Here is a 6,216-nt window from a genome sequence, read left to right as displayed (position 1 = left end):
CTTTCTTTCTTTCTTTCTTTCTTTCTTTCTTTCTTTCTTTCTTTCTTTCTTTCTTTCTTTCTTTCTTTCTTTCTTTCTTTCTTTCTTTCTTTTTATCTGGGGATATTCAGTTTTTCACCATTGGCTTCAGTGGGCTCCCGGATGTCCCTTCATAGATTCTACAAAAATAGTGTTTCCAACCTGTTGAATCAAAAGAAAGGTTTTACTCTATGAGATGAATCCAACCTAACAAAGCGCTTTCACAGTTAAGCTTCTTTCTCGTTTTCATCTGGTGATATACCCTTAATCCCCATTGGCCACAATGGGCTCCCAAATGTCCCTTTGCAGATTCCACAAAAAGCGTGTTGCCAATTTACTGAATCAAAAGAAAGTTTTAACTCTGTGGGATGAATCCAGACATCAAACAGTTTCACAGATAGCTTCTTTCTAATTTTTATGTGGGGATATTCTGTTTTCCCCATATGCCACAACGGCCTCCAAAATTTCTCTTCACAAATTCTACCAAAAGTGTTTAAAACCTGCTGAATCAAATAAAGATTTAACTCTGTGACATGAATCCACGCATCACAAGTATTTTCCCAGATAGCTTCTTTCTACTTTTTATCAGGGGATAATTGATTCTCCTCCATAGGCCTGAATGTGCTCCCAAATGTTCCTTAGCAGATTCTGTAAAAAGAGTGTTTTTAACCTGCTAAATCAAAAGAAAGGTTTAACTCTTTGAGATCAATCCACATATCACAACGTAGTTTCACAGATAACTTCTTTGTAGTTTTTATCAGGGGATATTCAGTTTTTTCCCCACAGGCCTCAATGGGCTCTTAAGTGTCCCTTCACAGATTCTACCAAAAGAGTGTTTCCAAACTGCTGAATTAAAAGAAAAATGTAACTCCGTGAGATGAATCCACACATCACCAAGCAGTTTCACAGATAGCTTCTTTCAAGTTTTTAGTTGGGGATATTCTGTTTTTCACTAATGGTCTCAATGACCTCCCTAATGTCCCTTCACAGATAATAAAAAAAGAATCTTTCCAGCATGGTGAATAAAAAGAAAGTTTTAACTCTGTGTGAGGAATCCACAATCACACAGCAGGTTCACAGATAGTTTCTTTCTAGTTTTTATCTAGTAATATTTGGTACTTCCCCTTGGGCCCCAGTGGTTTCCTAAATGTTCCTTCACAGATTCTACAAAAAGAGTGTTTCTGCACTGCCAAATCAAAAGAAAGGTTTAACTGTGTGAGATGAATCCACACAACACAAAGCAGTTTCACAGATAGCTTCTTTCTAGTTTTTATCTTGTAATATTTGGTTTTTCCCTGTAGGCCTCCATGGGTTCTCAAATGTTTCTTCACAGATTCTACAAAAAAAGTGCTTCCTACCTGGTGAATCATAAAAGACGTTTAACACTGTGAGATGAATCCACCCCACCCATCACAAAGCAGTTTCACAGATAACTTCTTTCTTGTTTTTATGTGGGAATATTCAGTTTTTTTCCCATTGGCCCCAAAGGGCTACCAAATGACCATTTGCAGATTCTACAAAAAGAGTGTTTGCAACCATCTGAATTACATGAAAGGCTTCACTCTGTGAGGTGAATGTTCACATCACAAAACAGTTTCACAGATAGTTTCTTTCTAGTTTTCTTCTGGGGGATATTTGGTATTTTTCCACAGGCCACAATGAGCTCCCAAATGTCCCTTTACTGATTCTACAAAAAGAGTGCTTCCAATCTGCTGAGTCAGAAAAGTGTTTTAAATCTATGAGATGAATCCACACATCACCAAGCAGTTTCACAGATAGTTTCTTTCTAGTTTTTATCTGGGGATACTCACTTTTTACTTGTAGTCCTCAATAAGCTCCCCAATGTCTTTTTGCAGATTCTACAAAAAGATTGTTTCCAACTGGCTCAACCAAAAGAAATGTTTATCTCTGTGAGATGAATCAACACATCAAAAAGCAGTTTCACAGATAGCTTGTTTCTACTTTTTATCTGGAATATTCAATTTTCCCCCATAGGCCTCAATGGGCTTTGAAAATCCCTTTGCAGATTCTTTCCAAATATTGTTTCCAACTTGCCAAATCAAAAGACAGTTTTATCTCTGTGAGATCAATCCACAAGTCACAAAGCAGTTTCACAGATAACTTCTCTCTTGTTTTTACCTGGGGATATTCTGTTTTTACCATTAGGTGTCAATAGGCTTCCAAATGTCCCCTTAAAGAGTCTGCAAATAGAGTGTTTCCAACATGCTGAATGAAAAGAATTGTTTAATCCTGTGAGATGAGTCCACACATCACAAAAACAGTTTCACTGATAGCTTCTTCCCAGTTTTTATTTGTGGATATTCGGTTTTTCCTCATGGGGCTCAATGGGCTACTGAATATCCCTTTGCAGATTCTACAAAAAGAGTGTTTCCAACCTGCTGAATAAAAAGAAAGTTTTAGCTCTGTGAGATGAATTCACACATCACCAAGCAGTTTCACAGGTCATTTCTTTTTAGTTTTTTTCTGGAGATATTTGGTTTTTCCTTTTAGACCTCAATGGGCTTCCAAATGTCCCTTCACAGATTTTACAAAAAGAGTGTTCCAAACTGTATAATAAAAAGTAAGGTTTAACTCTGTGAAAGGAATCCACAGATTACCAAGCAGTTTCATAAACAACTTGTTCCTAGTTTTTATGTGGGTATATTCGTTTTCAGCCATAGGCCTCAAAAAATTCTCAAGTGTCCCTTCACAGATTCTACAAAAGAGTGTTTCCAAGCTGCTGAATCCAAAAAAAGTTTTATCTCTGTGAGATGAAATAATATATCACCAAGCAGTTTCAAAGATATCTTCTTCCTAGTTTTTATTTGGGGATATCCGCATCAGCTTCAATGGGCTCCAAAATATCCCTTCAAAGATTCTGCAATATGAGTGTTTGCAACCTGATGAATCAAAAGAAAGGTGTTTAACTCTGTGAGATTCATCCACACATCACTAAGCAGTTTCACAGATAGTGTCTTTGTAGTTTTTATCTAAGGTTATTCTCTTTTATCCCGTAGGCCTCAATGGACTTCCAAATGTCCTTTGCAGATTCTACAAAAAGAGTGTTTCCAACCCGCTGAATCAAAATAAAACATTAACTATGTGAGATGAATCCACACACCACTAACCGGTTTCACAGATAGCTTCTTTCTAGTTATTATCTGGGGATATTCAGTTTTTCCCTATAGACCTCAGTATGCTCCCAAGGGTCTCTTTGCAGATTCTACATAAAGGCTGCTTCCAACCTCTTGAATCAAAAGAAAGTTTTAACTCTGTAAGATGAATCCACACACCTCAAAGCAGTTTCACAGATAGCATGCTTCTAATTTTTATCTGGGGATATTAGGTTTTTTAACATAGGTCTCAATTGGCTTTCAAATGTCCTTTCACAGATTCTACAAAAGGAGTTTTCCAAACTGTTGAATCAAAATAAAGGTTTAACTCTGTGAGATGAACCCCCATATCACAAAGCAGTTTCAAAGATACCTTCTTTCTAGTTTTTATCTGGGGACATTCAGGTTTTTCCCAAAGGCCTCAATAAGCTTCCAAATGCCCCTTAGTAGATTCTACAAAAACAGTGTTTTTAACCTGCTGAGTCAAAAGAAACGTTTACCACTGTGCAATAGATTCACACATCACAAAGCAGTTTCACAGATAGCTTCTTTCTGTTTTTATCTGGCGATGTTCAGTTTCTCCCCATAGGCTTTTAAAGGACTTCCAAATGTACATTTGCATATTCCACAAAAAGAGTGTTTTCAACATGCTGCATCAAAAGAATGGTTTAACTCTGTGAGATGAATCCACACATCACAAAGCAGATAAACAGACAGCTTCCTTCTAGTTTTTATCTGGGGATATTTGCTTTTCTCCCATAGGCCCCAATGGGCTCCAAAAGTCCCTTTTCAGATTCTACAAAAGAGTGTTTCCAAACAGCTGAATCAAATAAAAGCTTAACTCTGTGAACTCTGTGAGATGAATCCACACAATATGAAGCACTATCACTGATATGTTCTTTGTAGTTTTTATCTGGAAATATTCTGTTTTTCCCCATAGACCTCACTGGGCTCTCAGTGTCACTTCGCAGATTCTTCATAAAGAGTATTTCCAAAATGCTGACTCAAAAGAAAGATTAGTCTTGGTGAGGTGAATTCACAGAACACAAAGCAATTTCACAGATAACTTCTTTCTAATTTTTATCTGGGGATATTTTGTTTTTCCCCATGGGCCTCAATGGGCTCTCATGTGTCTTTTCAAAGATTCTATGAAAAGAGTGTTTCCAACCTGCTGCATCAAAGGAAAGTTTTAACTCTGTGACATAAATCCACACATCACCAAGCAGTTTCACAGATAGCTACTTTCTCATATTTATTTGGGGATATTCATTTTTTCCCCATAGGTCTCAATGGGCAATCAAATGTCTCATCACAGATTCTACAAACAGTGTCTTCAACCTTTTGAATCAAAAGATGTGTTTCACTCTGTGAAGAATCAACACAACACCAAGCAGTTTCACCGATAGCTTAATTTTTTTTTTTTTATCTGGGGATATTCTGTTATTCCATATAGACCTCAATGGGCTCCCAAATGTTTCCTCATAGATACTACAATAAGGTTTAACTCTGTGAGATGAATCCACACATCACCAAGCAGTTTCACAGATAGATTATTTGTAGATTTTAGTTGGGGATATTCTGTTTTTCCCCATAGGCCTCAATGGGTCCCCAAATGTCCCTTCAGTGTTTCCAACCTCCTCAATCAAAAGAAAAGTTTAACACTGTGAAATGAATCCACAGATCACCAAGTAGTTCCACAGATAGCTTCTTTCTAGGTTTTATCTGGGAATATTGTTTTTTTCCCCATAAGATTTAATGGGCTTCCAAATGTCCCTTTGCAGTTTCTACAAAAAAAGTTTTCCAACCTGCCAAATCTCAAGAAAGGTTTCATTCTGTGAGATGAATTCATGCATCGTGAGGCACTTTATTTAGCTTATTTCCAGTTTTTATCTGGGGATACTCATTTTTTCTTCATAAGAATCAATAGGCTGTCAAATATTCCTTTGCACATTCTACAAAAAGTGTTTCCAACCTGCTGAATCAAAAGAATGGTTCAACTCTGTAAGATGAATACACATATCACCAAGTGGTTTCACAGATAACTTCTACCCAGTTTTTAACTTGAAATATTCGTTTTTCCCCTTAGACCTCAATGGGTTCCCAAATATCCGTTCACAGATTCTGCAAAAAGAGTATATCTATCCTGCTGAATAAAAAAAAAAACAGTTCAACTCTGTGAGATAAATGTACACATCACACAGCAGTTTCACAGATAACTTCTTTCTAGTTTTTATATGGGGATGTTCGATTTTTTCCTCTAGGCCACAATAACATCTCAAATGTCCTTTGACAGATTCTACAAAAAGAGTGTTTCCAACCTCCTGAATCAAAAGAAATGATTAACTCTGTGAGATGTATCCACACATCACAAAGCAGTTTCAGAGATAGCTTTCTTTTAGTTTTTATCTAGGGATATTATGTTATTTTCCATAGACCACAATGGACTCCCAAATGTCCTTTTGGAGGTTCTACAAAAACAGTGTTGCCAACCTGCTGAATCAAAACTAAGGTTTAACTCTGTGAGAGGAATCCACACAATACCAAGCCGTTTCACAGATAGCTTCTTTCTAGTTTTTATCCCAGGATATTTGGTTTTTCCCTATAGGCCTCAATGGGAAGCTACATGTGAAACTGCTTGGTGATGTGTGGATTAATCTCACTGAGTTAAATGTTTCTTTTGATTTAGCAGGCTCTTAAATGTCCCTTTGCAGATTCTACAAAAACTGTGTTTCCAACATGGTGTATCAAAAGAAACTTTTCACTTTGTGAGATTAATCCACACACCCACAATCACGAAGTAGTTTCACAGATGGCTTCTTTATAGTTTTTAATCTGAGGATAACTCGATTTCCTCTCTTACACAGCAATGGGCTCTGAAAAGCCCCTTCAAAGATTCTACAAAAGAGTCTTTTCAACCTAATGAATCAAAAGAAAGGTTTAACTCTGTGAGATGAATCCACACATCACCAAGAAGTTTCTCAGTAGCTTCTTTCTGGTTTTTATCTGGGGATACTCAATTTTTCCCATAGGCCTCAATGGGCTCAAAAATGCCCTTGGTATGTTCTACAAAAAGAGTGTTTCTGAC

The sequence above is a fragment of the Mandrillus leucophaeus genome, unplaced genomic scaffold (assembly GCF_000951045.1).
Source record: "Mandrillus leucophaeus isolate KB7577 unplaced genomic scaffold, Mleu.le_1.0 Scaffold945, whole genome shotgun sequence".
Classification (NCBI taxonomy): domain Eukaryota; kingdom Metazoa; phylum Chordata; class Mammalia; order Primates; family Cercopithecidae; genus Mandrillus; species Mandrillus leucophaeus.
The sequence above is the reverse complement of the archived record's forward strand: the minus strand, read 5'-3'. Positions refer to the sequence as shown.